The sequence below is a fragment of the Panthera uncia genome, chromosome D1 (assembly GCF_023721935.1).
Source record: "Panthera uncia isolate 11264 chromosome D1, Puncia_PCG_1.0, whole genome shotgun sequence".
NCBI lineage: Eukaryota > Metazoa > Chordata > Mammalia > Carnivora > Felidae > Panthera > Panthera uncia.
The window spans coordinates 18,897,253-18,913,327 of record NC_064808.1 but is presented as its reverse complement, the minus strand read 5'-3'; the positions used below and the strand labels follow the sequence as shown (position 1 = coordinate 18,913,327).

Sequence of the window (16,075 nt, the reverse complement as noted above, 5' to 3'; positions counted from 1 at the left end):
TTGAGACCTGCATCAGGCCCTGTGTTGACAGCTCAGAGAGCCTAGAGCCTGCTTAGGATTCTGTGTCTCCCTTTCTTTGCCCATCTGCCACTTGTGCTCCGTGTGTCTCTCTCTCTCTCTCTCTTTCAAAAATAAAAATAAACATAAAAAATGTTTAAAAATAAATAAATAAAATAAATTTCTCAGTAGTACATGATAAAAACACTAGACCTTTTGATAACCTCTCAGAGAAAAGAATCATTTGATATGTTATATGTCCTGCAATGGGTTTATCAAAGTAAAGTGAAAAATGCATACATATTTATATATCTACAGATATATAAAATATATATTTACTTAGATTAAGATATATGCATATATTCTTTGCAAATATGAGAAATGAGAAAATAATGTATTTATGCAATAGTACTCATTTGAATGATAAAAAGAGAAAATTAGCATTCTCAAGGAATATGTGGGGGAATGTTCTATCTTACAAATAATCAAGTTAATGTAAGTTAAAATAATGAGGCTATATTTCATGGCTATTGCACAGATGAACTTTTAAAATAAATCACAACTGCCAAAGATAGTAAAGGTGTGGTAAAATGTGTAAGATCAAGCAATTTGGGACACAACTGCAATGTGAGTCTACCATTTTGAAAAGCAATATATCAAATGCATACCAATGGAAATAAAGGTAACTAGGAGAGGGAGACAAGATGGCGGAACAGCATGGAAGTTTTTGTGTCTCGCATTCATGAGATATAGCCACACCAACACTAAATCATCCTACACCTAGAAAACTGACAGGAGGATCTGCACAACCTGAACCACAGATCATCAGGAATTCACCCCAAAAGAAAGAGCACAAAGAAACGACAGCCAGGTATTTAACCAACACAGATACAAGCAAGATGTCTGAACCAGAATTTAGAATCATGATAATAAGAATACTAGCTGGAGTCGAAAATAGATTAGAATCCCTTTATGCAGAGATAAAAGAAGTAAAAACATAGCCAGAAAGATTAAAAATGCTATATGTGTGTATATATATATATATATGTATGTATATATATATATATATATATATATATATATATATATATATATATCAAAGCAACAAAGATTAGAAAGGACCAGAGAACACCACCAGAAACTCCAACGCTACAAGCAACATAATGGCAATGAATTCATATCTTTCAGTACTCACTCTGAACGTCAATGTACTCAATGCACCAATCAAAAGACATAGGGTAACAGAATGGATAAGAAAACAAGATCCATCTATATGCTGTTTACAAGAGACCCACTTTAGACCTAAAGATACCTTCAGATTGAAAATAAGGGGATGGAGAACCATCTATCATGCTAATGGTTAACAAAAGAAAGCCAGAGTAGCCATACTTATATCAGACAATCTAGACTTTAAAATGAAGAGTGTATCAAGAGATGCAGAAGGGTATTATATCATAATCAAGGGGTCTATCCACCAAGAAGACATGACAATTGTAAACATTTACGCACCAAATGTTGAAAGCACCCAAATATATAAATAAATTAACCACAAACATAAAAAAACTCACTGATAGTAATACTATCATAGTAAGAGACTTCAACACCCCACTCACAGCAATGGACAGATCATCTAATCAAAAAATCAACAAGGAAACAATGGCTTTGAATGACACACTGGAACAGATGGACTTAACAGATATATTCAGAACATTTCATCCTAAAGCAGCAGAATACACATTCTTCTCCGGTGCACATGGAACATTCTCCAGAATAGACCATGTACTGGGACACAAATCAGCCCTAAGTAAGTACAAAAAAGACTGAGATTATACCGTGCATATTTTCAGACTACAACACTATGAAACTCGAAATCAGCCACAAGGAAAAATTTGGAAAGGTAACAAATACTTAGAGACCGAAGAACATCCTACTAAAGAATGAATGGGCTAACCAAGCAGTTAAAGAGGAAATTAAAAAGTATATGGAAGTCAAATAAAATGATAACACCACAACCCAAAACCTCTGGGACACAGCAAACGCGGTCATAAGAGGAAAGTATATAGCAATCCAGGCCTTCCTAAAGAAGGGAGAAAGATCTCAGATACACCTAACCTTACGCCTTAAGGAGCCAGAAAAAGAACAGCAAATAAAACCCCAAACCAGCAGAAGACAGGAAATAATAAAGATTAGAGCAGAAATTAATGCTACTGAAACCAAAAAAACAGAACAGATCAATGAAACCAAAAGTTGGTTCTTTGACAGAATTAACAAAATTGATAAACCACTAGTCAGTTAGATCAAAAAGAAAAAGGAAAGGACCCAAATAAATAAAATCCAGAATGAAAAAGGAGAGATCACAAAGAACACAGCAGAAATAAAAACAATAATAAGAGAATATTCTGAGCAATTATATGCCAGTAAAATGGGCAATCTGGAAGAAATGGACAAATTCCTAGAAACATATAAGCTACCAAAACTGAAACAGGAAGAAAAAAAAATTGAACAGACCCATAACCAGTAAGGAAATCGAATTAGTAATCAAAAATCTCCAAAAAAACAAGAGTCCAGGGCCAGGTGGCTTTCCAGGGGAATTCTACCAAACATTTAAGGAAGAGTTAACACCTATTCTCTTGAAGCTGTACCAAAAAATAGAAATGGAAGGAAAACTTCCAAACTCTTTCTATGAAGCCAGCTTTACCTTGATTCCAAAACCAGACAGAGACCCCACTAAAAAGGAGAACTATAGACCAATTTCCCTGATGAACATGGATGAAAATCCTCAACAAGATATTAGCCAACCAGATCCAACAATACATTAAAAAAATTATTCACCATAACCAAGTGGTGTCAGGTATAAATCCCTGGGATTCAGGGCTGGTTCAATATCTGCAAAACAATTAACGTGATTCATCACATCAATAAAAGAAAGGACAATAACCATATGATCCTCTCAATAGATGCAGAGAAAGCATTTGACAAAATACAGCAGCGTTTCTTGATAAAAACCCCCAAGAAAGTAGGAAGAGAAGGAGCATACCTCGAGATCATAAAAGCCATATATGAACGACCCAACACTAATATCATCCTCAATGGGGAAAAACTGAGAGCTTCACCCTAAGGTCAGGAATGAGACAGGGATGTCCACTTTCACCACTGCTATTCAACATAGTATTGGAAGTCTTAGCCTCTGCAACACAAAGAAATAAAAGGCATCCAAAATGGCCAGGAGGAGGTCAAACTTTCACTCTTCACAGATGACATGATACTCTATATAGAAAACCCAAAAGATTCTACCAAAAAACTGCTAGAATTGATCCATGAATTCAGCAAAGTAGCAGGATATAAAACCAATGCACAGAAATCGGTTGCATTCCTACAACCAACAATGAAGCAACAGAAAGAGAAATCAAGGAATTGATCCCATTTACAGTTGCACAAAAAAACCATAAAATACTTAGGAATAAATCTAACCAAAGAGGTGAAAAATCTATACACTGAAAACTATAGAAATCTTGTGAAGAAATTGTAGAAGACACAAAAAAATGGAAAAAGATTCCATGCTCCTGGATAGGAAGAACAAATGTTGTTAAAATGTCAATACTACCCAAAGCAATCTGCATATTCAATGCAATCCCTATCAAAATAACACCAGCATTCTTCACAGAGCTAGAACAAATAATCCTAAAATTTGTATGGAACCAGAAAAGACCCCAAATCACTGAAGTGATCTTGAAAAAGAAAACCAAAGCAGGAGGCATCACAATACCAGACTTCAAGCTATACTGCAAAGCTGTAATCATCAAGACAGTATGGTACTGGCACAAGAACAGACACTCAGATCAATGGAACAGACTAGAGAACCCAGAAATGGACCCATAAACATATGGCCAACTAATCTTTGACAAAGCAGGAAAGAATACCCAATGCAATAAAGACAGTCTCTTCAGCAAGTGGTACTGGGAAAACTGGACAGCGAAATGCAGAACAATGAACCTGGACCACTTTCTTACACCATACACAAAAATAAACTCAAAATGGATGAAAGACGTCAGTGTAAGACAGGAAGCTATCAAAATCCTCAAGGAGAAAGCAGGAAAAATCTCTTTGATCTGGGCCACAGCAACTTCTTATTCAACACGTCTCTGGAGGCAAGGGAAACAAAAGCAAAAATGAACTACTGGGACCTCATCAAAATAAAAAACTTCTGCACAGGAAGGAAACAATCAGCAAAACTAAAAGGCAACCGACAGAATGGGAGAAGATGTTTGCAAATGACATATCAGATAAAGTGTTAGTATCCAAAATCTACAGAGAACTTATCAAATTCAACATCCAAAAAAATAATAATCCAGTGAAGAAATGGGCAAAAGACATGAATAGACACTTCTCCAAGGAAGACATCCAGATGGCCAACTGACACATGAATAAATGCTCAACGGCACTCATCATCAGGGAAATACAAATCAAAACCACAAGGAGATATCACCTTACACTTGTCAGAATGGCTTACATTAACAACTCAGGCAACAACAGATGTTGGCAAGGATGCGGAGAAAGAGGATCTCTTTTGCATTGTTGGTGGCAATGCAAGCTGGTGCAGCCACTCTGAAAACAGTATGGAGGTTCCTCAAAAAACTATGACCCTCCAATCGCACTACTAGGCATTTATCCATGGGATACAGGGGTGCTGTTTTGAAGGGACACATGCACATGTTTTAACAACACTATCAACAATAGCCTAAGTATGGAAAGAGCCCAAATGTCCATTGATGGATGAATGGATAAAGGATATGTGGTGGATATATATACAATGGAGTATTACTCGGCAACCAAAAAGAATGAAATCTTACCATTTGCAACTACGTGGATGGAACTGGAGGGTATTATGCTAAGTGAAATTAGTCAGTCAGAGAAAGACAAAAATCATATGACTTCACTCATATGAGGACTTTAAGAGACAAAACAGATGAACATAAGGGAAGGGAAACAAAAATAATATAAAAACAGGGAGGGGGAAAAACAGAAGAGACTCATAAATATGGAGAACAAACTGAGGGTTATGGGAGGGGGGGTGGGATAAATGGTAAGGGGCACTAAGGAATCTACTCCTGAAATCATTGTTGCACTCTATGCTAACTAGTTTGGTTGTAAATTTTAAAAAATAAAAAAATAAAATTAAAAAAATGGAAATAAAGGTATCTCAGTAATCCCATTCTCAGAAATTATTCTGGAAAAACCATTCATTTAGCTTTTTTCCCTTTCAATTAAGATGCTGACTACAATATTAACCATAATACCTAAAGATGAGAAATAACTAAAATGTCCAACATTATGGTGTGTCTACTTATTGAAATGTTACACAAATATTTTTAAATATTTTTTGAATTGTCAACATCATGTCAAATGTGTATGACATAAATTAAAAAAGGAAACTACAAAATTCTACATTCATAGTGATTACAATCATGCAAAAATATATTTGACTAAATTTTTATGTAAACATAGTGTCCTTTAATTATTTTAAGCAACTGGCATGAGGAATGTCTTTTAATTTTTATTATTATGTGATTTTCCTCATTAAAATGGGAACAAATAAAACTGAGTTTATTCTATGGGCTGGAAATAAAATTATTTTTTTCATTGTAGAGGGTGTGTACATAGACACTGAAGACAATAGGCTTAGAAGTCAGTAGAACAGCTGAGTTTGTGGATTCCCTTCCTTTGGAAGCTGTGAGATTTTGGAAAAATAATTTACACTCCCTGAGTGCCAGTTTCTTCTTATGCAAGATGAAGATCATTGTTTCTCATAGCTATGAAGATTCGCTGAAATAAAGCCTTTATCATCTAACAAGGTTTCCGACCTATCCTAAGTGTTCAAGAAACAACAGTTTTGCTTTGGTTTAGGTTTTCATATTTTGGCAGCAATCATTTTTAGGTCACAAAAAAATTATCCAGTAAGTATTTTAATGTCAGAATGTCTAAATAAACAAAGAAACAACAACAAAAAACCTATCAGGAATATATCTCATAAAACTATATCATTTTGGACCTTACCATCACAACATTTTTTTAATGAAAATTTCCCCCATTTTCTTTCAGGTACTTAGAATTTTGAAGTACACAAGTTTATTGGAAAAGAAATGCTTTTACAAATTAAACTATGTCCATATCTACATTCGAAGGGAAGCACTCAGAAATTACATCAAGTGTATCCCTTTTTTATAGAAATAAAATATCTGAATAGCTGACATATTATAAACAACTCTTCTTCTCTTCCCCATCTCATATCTCATACCTACCTCTGTGTCTATACTCAACCTCCTGAAAGAGTTAATCTTCCCCCTCCCCATTCCCACCCAGTACCACCAAATGAATGAGCAGTTTACTCTTTTTTTGATTCCCAGTGGGGTCTGGCCTATTTCATGTGGGCACAATGAATGTAGGTTCCAAAGGATCCTACTGATCCACATATTATAGAGAACTTCTAATATAAAAGTCCACAGAGATAGCTTTTAGATTTTCAATGTCCAGTTTTAACTTGAAAGCTGTGCACATTTGCTCTAGGAAGACATAACAATGGCTTCCCAACATTGTTCCTCTTTTCAATGTAACCACACTTAAAAGGAATTCAGTTTCTTTAGCAACAAAAGTATCCCAAGGACTCAAGGTCCTCAGTGTTCACATCTCGGAAAGACTCCGTGTGAGCCAAGCCACTGTAGTTTCTTTTGAACATTTCATTGTTGCCTCTCAGCCCGTTGGGTGGAGGACAATCTTTCTGACTTGAAACCGGGGGTGATACAGGAAAAATCTATGAGATTTATCACCTTCCCTTCATGATGTACCTTGGCAGCAAAGTGACCCAGGCAGTGAAGAAGCATTATTGTGTGCATAACACTTTAATGAGATCTTGGTGACTTTGGTCTCCAGTGAGCATTTCATTGGGAAATTTCTTTATTAAGTGGCTTTTATGGGTACATCTTTCCCTGAATCCCCATGAAAGCTTGCAACAATTTTGAGAAGTGGATGTGAACTCAAATCAGAATTTCCTCCAGTTGAGAACTATGGGTTAGTAAGTAGAAAACTTTTTTCCATAAAGGGAATTTCAAATATTCCCATTCTGAGTTACCTACCTTCAATGAACAATTCATTTAAGAAGCATGTGCAGCCCTATATAAACCAATTACTACCTCCATTTCAAAAGATGCCTAAAAGAGATTCGTGGAGTGGTTATCTTCTTCACATTTCATTCATTCATTCATTCATTCATTCAGCATATATTTACTGAGTGTCTACTCTGTGCCAGGTATTAATGAATCAAAAATATTTTTATTTTCTTTTATTTAAGAAAATTTTCTTAATGTTTGTTTATTTTTGAGAGAGAGAAACAGAGTGTGAACAGGGAGAGAGGTAGAGAGAGGGAGACACAGAATCCAAAGCAGGCTCCAGGCTCCAAGCTGTCAGCACAGAGACCAACTCAGGGCTAAAACTCATGAACTGTGAAATCATGACTTGAGCTAAAGTTGGAGGCTTAACCAACTGAGCCCCCCCAGGTGCTCCAAAAACGTTTTCAAACAAAACTGGCAAAAAATAATCCCTGCCTTTATGAAGCCTTCACTCCAGAAGAAGGAAACAGAAAATAACGAAAAAACATAAAAACCCATAAATAATATAATATGTTAGGATTGCAGGTGTTCAGTAGAATAGCTGAGCCAAGAGGACAACCAGTGCAAAGGCCTAAAGAGGAAAGCATGCTTGATGCAAGAACAAAGAAAACACCAGCTAGCATGTCTGAGGCACACATGGATGAGGAGGAAAGTGATGGGACAGGAGGTGAGACAGGTCAGTAGTGCCATGAGGTCACTGTTAGGGTTCTGGTTTTCACTCTAAGCAGGTGGGGAGCCACCAAAGAGTCTGGACAGAGGAGCCACATTATCCGACTTCTATGTTAAAAGGATCACTCTGGGTGCAGGATGGGATAGTATCAAGTCCTGTATCTTCGAGAAGCCGTGCCTGGTACTGCCATCTCAAAGGAGCTGTCTCACCATGGCACTTCTAACACATTCATGTATTTTACCACCTTTACTGAATATCAGCCTTCTCGTAAGAGACAGAAATACAAAATGAGCAGTATCTTGTCATATTTTGCCTCCCCAGCATTCAGAATTGTCTCCTATTTGGGAAAACCTCCTTTATATGAGCGTTTCAGTGTGACAGAGTATCTCATCTTTCCTCCTGTAAAGTTCAGTCAAACATGCCATGTGTAAGCAATGGTAGAGAGGGTGACATTTATATTCTATGCTCATGTGTAAAAAAAAAATAAGCCTCATTGGCTCCTAACTGGAACTCTGACCAAATTCAACCATCTGCTTAGAGAAGACAAATTACCCCACCCCCCTTCAACTTAAGTTATTTAAGTCAAGCTTAAGTGACCTTAAGCTTACTGTTTATTTTTTTTTCACCAAGCTCAAGCATCATTATTTCATTTGCTACCTGATCATTTCGTATAAGTACTCTGGTTTTCAGTATTTCTTTCTCCTCCTCCTCTTTCTCATCTCTCTGTACAACGGATCAAGGATGAACTGCAAGAAAGAGATTTATGTTCCCAGATAGTTCTCATATTGTCTTGATTTGAGAAAATTATTTCTTGGGTATAGGTTCTCTGACTGTCATCCTTGGACATAGTTGGTCTGCCTGGTCAACGGGCATTCTGCAGTGGTATTTACTGAAGTGTGGCAAGATCTGTCTGGTCTTTTGGACATGATGCTAACCCGTGATGATGGGGATGATGATGGCTGCTCTGATCTCTTAGTGTTCCGAGCATTTCTCTATCCCCAGAGGCAACAAGGAAATCTTGACTAAGATTTGACTAAATCTTGACTAAAACTGGCTGCAAGATGTGGAACAATATGAGGCTAACCTCAAGTCCCTCCACTTAAGGACTTCCCTTGGACACTCTGTTTTCTCATGGTGCCATTTGCAGTGTGTCTGAGTCTTCCAATCTACTGTCTACGCTCAGAGATGGAGTGCTTACCCCAGGTGTTCAGAATTCCCAGAATCATTCTCTCATTCTGTTTGGCTTTCTTTGCTCTCTTCTATTTTTTTTCTCTTTCCCTTTCCCCTCTCTCCCTCCCTCCTTCACCTTCTCTGTCTTTATGGCCTCCTTTTCGTAACATCTTTATGCCCTGTTTTGTTTTGTTTTTTTTTTTAGCCTTGGTGATTATCCTGTAAACTCAACTGTGGGCATTCACAGAAAAATCCCTTTCTTTCTCTCTCACTAAACCCAGTTTTTATTTTTGTTTTATCCACATTGAAAGCATTTGCTCAGTCTCCTTGTGAACTTAGAAACTAGAATCCAAAGTTCAGGGCTGGGTTCTGGTCTGTGTCGTCCCCTCCCAAAATAATCAACATCTTCACTGCAGTTGCTGGAAAACCAGCCACCGGCAACCAGGGAAACTAAGATTTTAAAAAAATGTTATTATCCACATACTAATAAGACTAACAAGTCCCTCCTATCAATACTGACTTTAATAAAAATAAGAAAGAGAATCTATTTGTTGAATGTATTATTAGTTAGTAAATTTTCATTAACTTTGTTATAATCTGCATACCAAAGCATGCAATGCTGTGAATATGAAAAATATAGGAAGATTTAAAAAACAAAAACAAAAAACCTGAGGCTAAGAAGCCCTAAATTTGCCCACAGTCACACAGCTAAGGAGTGTTGGGAGGTGGCATGATGCTTGAGCAGTGCCTGTATCCTTTTGGAGAGCCATAGTGCACAGGCTTATTAAAAATCAAAGGCTCTGAGCGGTCAAGTCAGAGGCAGAGTTTCCTGTTTAAATGTATTTAATAGTATTCCCCATGTCTTTTACTTTAGAATGGGGATATTAAGTTTAAAGACTGTAGGGGGGGGGCAAGTTTCTCCTGCTGCTCATGGTTGCATGGGGGCTAGAAAACAAACAAAGTAATGGTGGGACAGTGCTGGATCAACGCAACAGTATAGTAGGAGATCCATTCACTCAGCAAACGTTTGCAGAGCGCATACAGCATCAGTCATTCTACTAAGTGCCAGAAACCTAAAGAGAGAGGCAAGATGCCCTCTGTGTCTGCAAGAAACTTAGTCCTAAGTGCTTTCTACTTCTGTTGGAGAAATTGGTTCTCAAACTTAAACAGGGGCTTCTTAAAACACAGATTGCTGAGTCCCACCTCCAGAATTCTGATTCTGTATTTGGGGGGGGGGGGGGGGGGGGAGGGGGGGTGTGGGGGGGGGTACCAAAGAATTTGCATCACCAGCAAGCCCCCAGGTGATGCTGGTGCTACAGGTCCCAGGAGCACACTTCAAAAATGACTCTGTTAGTCAAGTACTAGCTGTTTCAGGATCCTGGAGAAATACTTTGTTAATTCCCACGATTTCCAGAAAAGAAGAAGTTCAAAATTGTAATCTTGACCTGTTGGCACCGTTATGTCCATGGTAAGATAAGAAAAGCCACAGTTCTTTGTCTTTATGGCCACAAACGTGCTGGCAAATTACATTTATCACTGTCTCTTCACCCTCGCAACAAATCAATAATAGATTTGTTGATCAGTAATTGGTGCTCAATTCGAGAGCCTCAGGTCAGGAGTTGACACAGCGCGCATAAATACAAGATGCAAAGCTGGGAGTCAAACCTGCCCCTGTTATTCCAGAGATGCGGTACTTTTCATTCTGCCTTACTGCTGAGACCAGTTCATTTGATGGTGGTGGTGGGAGGTGGCGGCATGGGAGACAAGTGGCTTGTTAAGCATCAGGAAGCCCCGATAAATAATTGATTGAACTCCTTCCCTCCCCCCCCCACCTCTTTTCTTCCTGCTCGTGAGGAAAGCATCTCATCTGTTAAAAGACTGAAGCTCAGACAGTGCTGACAGGAGAGAAAAGGTGGCTCTCTATTCCCTGGAGCCTGGGAACATCTTCAACAGCCGCACAGCTTCTGGAACTCGGCTTTCAGCCCCGCCCCCACCTCTCCCTTGGCCCCAGAAATGGAGGTGAAAGGCCACGAAGACCGTGTCACCCTGGCTGTGGGAAGGACTGTGTGTCGGCAGCACCACCAGCAGGAGATTAGGAACACAGACCTCCTTCTGTGCTGCCTGCCTAATCCCCCTCTGGAGCTGGTTGTCATGGTGACAAGGGCAAAGCGTGCAGGTGCCTTATTGTGACTGAGACACGTGTGACTCAAATGACGGGAAGAATTAAAGAGGATCTGCAGCCGGCCCGGCAGCTCCAGCAGGAGGGCTCTGAGTCCCGTGGTGCTTTAAGCCACCGGCTGAGAATTGAGAAGGCTGAGGAAGTCCAGGACTGAGAGAGGGCCCTGACCCGAGTCAGGCCTGAGAGAGGGCCCCGGCCCCGCCCCCACCCCACGTGGCTTTGGCTGGATGGAAGCTGCAGGTGCAGGCCCCAGATTTGTAGGGTCCATTAGAAGAGGTGCCTTCCCAACCTCAGGAGAAGCATCTATGTTGTACTACTCACTCCCTTCCTCTCCGACCAACCCTTCCCTTTGCAGCAGAAGCTTAGGAATGAGCTAGAAGACAGAACCAAATTAACTCAGTCTTGCTCTATGAAATCAAAGTGATTTGGCAAAAAAAAAACAGGAAAAGGGCTTGAAAACAGCAAGCATGTTTTCGAGTGTGTGTGTGTGTGTGTGTGTGTGTGTGTGTGTGTGTGAGTGAGTGCTGGGTTTCTCCTTTGAAAAACAGGTTCGAGTTTTCTAACTTTGAGGAGTTCTCATTTCAGTTGGGTTTCAGGGTGGTTTGCAGGGTGGTTAAATGGCGCCCCACTTTTGCATCCCACGGCTCATGGCTTCTCTGCAGCCCTCCTGTGCGCTGAGCTGCCAATCCGTTTGCCCCTCACAGTTCCGACTCTACCCTCCTCTCTCCAGCTCTATCAATGGCAGCAACATTAATATTAATGAGAGGAATTAATACACATTTCCCGGAAAAGGTCAAGGAAAACAGAACCACAAAAGACTGAGCACAATTAGTGTGCTCGGTGTTTGGTAAACATTTTTTCATTAAATCCAGACGATGTAGCACTCAGAGGTAAGCACAACCATATCTCCACTTAACAGATATCGCACTTCAAAAAGCTTAAAGCAGTATGGTCTAAATAAGAAACAGAACATAGATTCATATTTAGGTCTTTATTGTCACCCAACTTCAGGGTTGTTTTTTTCCTACTACAATGCCACATTGCAATGTCCCTCAAAAAGAAGAAAAAACAACTCTCTTCTTTCCTCTGGTAATTTTAACATTTAACTGGTAAGAGTTAGAGATCGTATGGCTTTTTTGATGCCATGTGTCAGGGCTCTTGTCCCAGTCTTTATTATTAATAACCAATATTTGCTGACTAATTTTTACTGTGTCCATTTCACACCCCTATCGCATAGGAAATATGTTAAAGATTTATTGATGGTGTGCAAATTTGGACTTAAGGAGATTATCTGCCCAAGGTCCCACAGCAGCTATAGATAGGTCTAGCCAGGACGTGAACCCAGGAGCAGAACACTTACTCTCTGTGCTGTGCTATGCTATGAGGCAAAGGTCTTACAAGCTTTCCTAGGTATGAAGACAAAAAAGGAAAGAGATGTTGTAAATCTTTCCCTAGTTGGTTCCCATGAAAATAAAGCTAAACCAGGTGGGGTTAGGACTTAAACAAGGGCATTTCAAGAAGCGTAAGAGCCCTTCTTGTGCCACCTTCTATGGATTGTTTTGTTTTGTTTTGTTTGAATTCTGGAATGTTCCCAGTGCCTATTGTTTGGGGTTAGATACTTAGATACGGGCAACCTAAGTCTGCAACTGAAATGACTTTCACAAAAGCTTTCCTTCCAGGATGTGTTTGATAGAGATCAATGCACTTAATATTCATTTCAGGCTAATTAGCTAAAGCAAGGGTCCCATGAGCAACCACGAGCCAGGAGAAGGGACAATTCTGGACATCTTTGTCTAATTCCTCTTTAAATGCTAATAGCTTTGAGATTATTCTATTAACAGGCAGAATCAGAAAAGGAATAAAAGGGCCTGTTTCATTTAATAAAGGGATCACCAAATGGATCGGAATGTTTGTAACAGCCTGAGTAATTATCTATTCATTTAGGTCAAACTACTGTGGGCATCAGGAAAACATAACTAAGAGCAATCCGATTTATGCACAGCCTGCGGTGGGGCCTCATTACAACACAACCCCTGATCCCTATACTTCTGAATGCCTGATAGAAGATCAGCTTTACAACAGAGAATGAAGACCTTTTTCCTTGGAGTCCCAGAACTCCAAGTCAAACATTTACGATATGACAAATAAAAGCTATGTTCTAATGCAATACATGTTACATAAACAGTGTGTTTGGGCAAAGAAGGAAAGGAGGCTGGGCCTAGACACCAAGTGTCATCTAGAAAACCAGAAAGACTTGTGTTTGAACCCTGGTTTCTCTTTAGTAACCCAAAAACACCCTTCCCCAGGCTGCAAGTTTTGTAGTACTATGACCCTCTCACTATTTGCCTGAACATTAATCAGGTAAATTAAACTCACTGTTTTAGGTCTTTGTTTTTGTTTTTTAACTTACAGAATAAGCATAATCATAGTGTCAAGCTTGCAAAAGTTGCTTTAAGGATTAAATGAGATACTATATGTGCAAAGAGACTAGATCAGAGACAATGTTCAAAAGATGGTTAATAACTGTTACCTGGCTTTGTTATAGAGACTGGCTCTGTCAGAGACACCTGAAAGATCCAAGGGTGAAGTGATTAGCTTAAGAATTTAGGCACTGGTTGTTCAAGAAAGATCCATCCAACAAGTAGGTTCTTCCCAAGGATATGGATTATATTCTAGTTAGGTGAGTGATGACATCAGTCTATTTTTAGAGTTTTAATTTTGGCTTTCGCAGAGATTTTCCAGTCACTTTGTGGGGGGAGGAGTTGGTAAGAGCAGCTACGTGCATATTTGTGGTCTAGTTGAACAGGTAGAGGTTAGCAAAGGTCTTCTGTTGTACAGGCTGTTGTTGTCACGTGCTCTGCCTTGGCCAGCTGTGGCTGCTGATCACAAGAAGAACATCTCAAAAATGCAGATTCTGGGTCCTAATCCAGAGCTGCTGAATCAGAATCTCCAAGAGATAATACCAAGGAATATGCCTTTTCTAAAATTTCCTCAGGACACCGGGACATATTCTCTGGGCTAGAGTTTGGAAACCTATGCGCTAAGCAAGTGCATGAAACTGAGCCCACTGCAATATCACATTTGTGATGAGGACCTTTCTGAATACATTCTACAAGCCACCTTGCACTCATGTCTCAAGAGGGATATACCTGAGGCCCATTAACATTCACTTCATAAAACACCAAGTGCCTATGTGCCCTATTCGTGCTTTCCTCCACTAATAAGCTATAAGAAAATGGGAAATAAAAGATGGTTCTTAATGGAGACTTTTTTTCTATCCCATCAGGCCTCCGCCTTGACCCATTTCTTGCCTACAGGTGGGAAAACAGAATATAGCAGGAGCTTTTAAGCAGATATATAAAACACCGAGTTATCATGACCAGCAACTTAGGTATGACTGACTTCCGCTGCAAATGGCCTCTGCAGCCTATTAATAAAGCAAGAATCAGATTGAAATTTATTCCAGAAGTTTCAAAGCGACTTCATATGGTAAAAAATAAATATATCCAGGGTACAATTACTAGCTCATATGTCCTGGTTATATATGTGTGTGTGTGTGTGTGTGTGTGTGTGTGTGTGTGTATATATATATATATATATATACATATATACGTGTATATATATACATATATATACACGTATATACGTGTGTGTGTATATATATATATACATATATATGTGTGTATATATATGTATATATACACACACACACACCCTAGTAATCCTACTATATATCCTACTACAATTACTAGGTTATAAGTCAGGTATATATGTTTAGCTCAAACAAATATTGCCCAAACTTTCCCAAAGTAATTCAACCAATTTATACTCCCCCCAGCATACATGAGTATTCCAATTCTTCCATATCTTCATCAAAATATGGCCTTTCAGTTTTTTTAAATTTAGCCATTCCAGTGAGTGTTTAATGGGATCTTGTTGTGGTTTTAATGTGCATTTCGTAAGGCATAATCATTTCACATGAAGTATCTATTATAGTGTTTTACTTGTAACTCATCAATTTCACTCCTAAGCCTAGGCCCAAGAGTGCATATGTGCACCAAAAGGCACATGTATGCAGCTTTATGTATAGCTAGAAATAACCTAAATCTCCATCAACAAGAAAACAGATAAATAAATTGAGAGTATATATACAATGGAATACATAGAGAAGAAAAATAAAAACTACTAAAATATGCAACATCATGGGTAAATCTCACAGATACTACATTGAGGGATTTAAAAAAAAAAACAAAAAACAGGCACAAATGAGTATCCACAGTATAATTCCATTTATATTAAGTTCCCAACCATAACGAGTAGAGACGGAAGTTGGAATAGTAGTTAACTCTGGTGGTGGGGAATGTAATCAGGGCAGGCTTCATGGATGCCTGTCTTATAAGGTTCCACACTTAGGAAGGTCCTGTGCTTGGTTTAATGCTCCATTATCACTATTTTTAAATTCATAATATTTTTTGAACAAGGGGCTCCACTTTTTTTTTTAATTTTTTTTTTAACGTTTATTTATTTTTGAGACAGAGAGAGACAGAGCATGAATGGGGGAGGGTCAGAGAGAGGGAGACACAGAATCCGAAACAGGCTCCAGGCTCTGAGCCGTCAGCACAGAGCCCAACGCGGGGCTCGAACTCATGGACCGCGAGATCGTGACCTGAGCCGAAGTCGGCCGCTTAACCGACTGAGCCACGCAGGCGCCCCTGGGCCCCACTTTTTCATTCTGGACTTTGAGCTGTGTGTTATGCACCTGGTCCTTGGTTCATTTGCCTAGAAAAGGGCATAAGGGAGCCTCCTGGGTGCTGGAACAGGGTTGTAGTTACACAGGTATACACACATGTCTATTGAGCTACAGACATAAGATCTGTGCATTTTACTGCATGTAAG

The 16,075-nt window shown here is 39.1% G+C and overlaps 1 long non-coding RNA gene across 1 annotated transcript; it reads left to right on the top strand.

Annotated features, from left to right (window-relative positions):
• The first annotated feature begins 11,775 nt into the window (after nucleotides 1-11,775).
• LOC125934451 (uncharacterized) lies at nucleotides 11,776-13,346 on the top strand. Its single transcript, XR_007461407.1, has 2 exons — nucleotides 11,776-12,069; nucleotides 13,124-13,346. It is a non-coding gene; the product is annotated as an uncharacterized LOC125934451 (long non-coding RNA).
• Nucleotides 13,347-16,075: the final 2,729 nt, after the last annotated feature.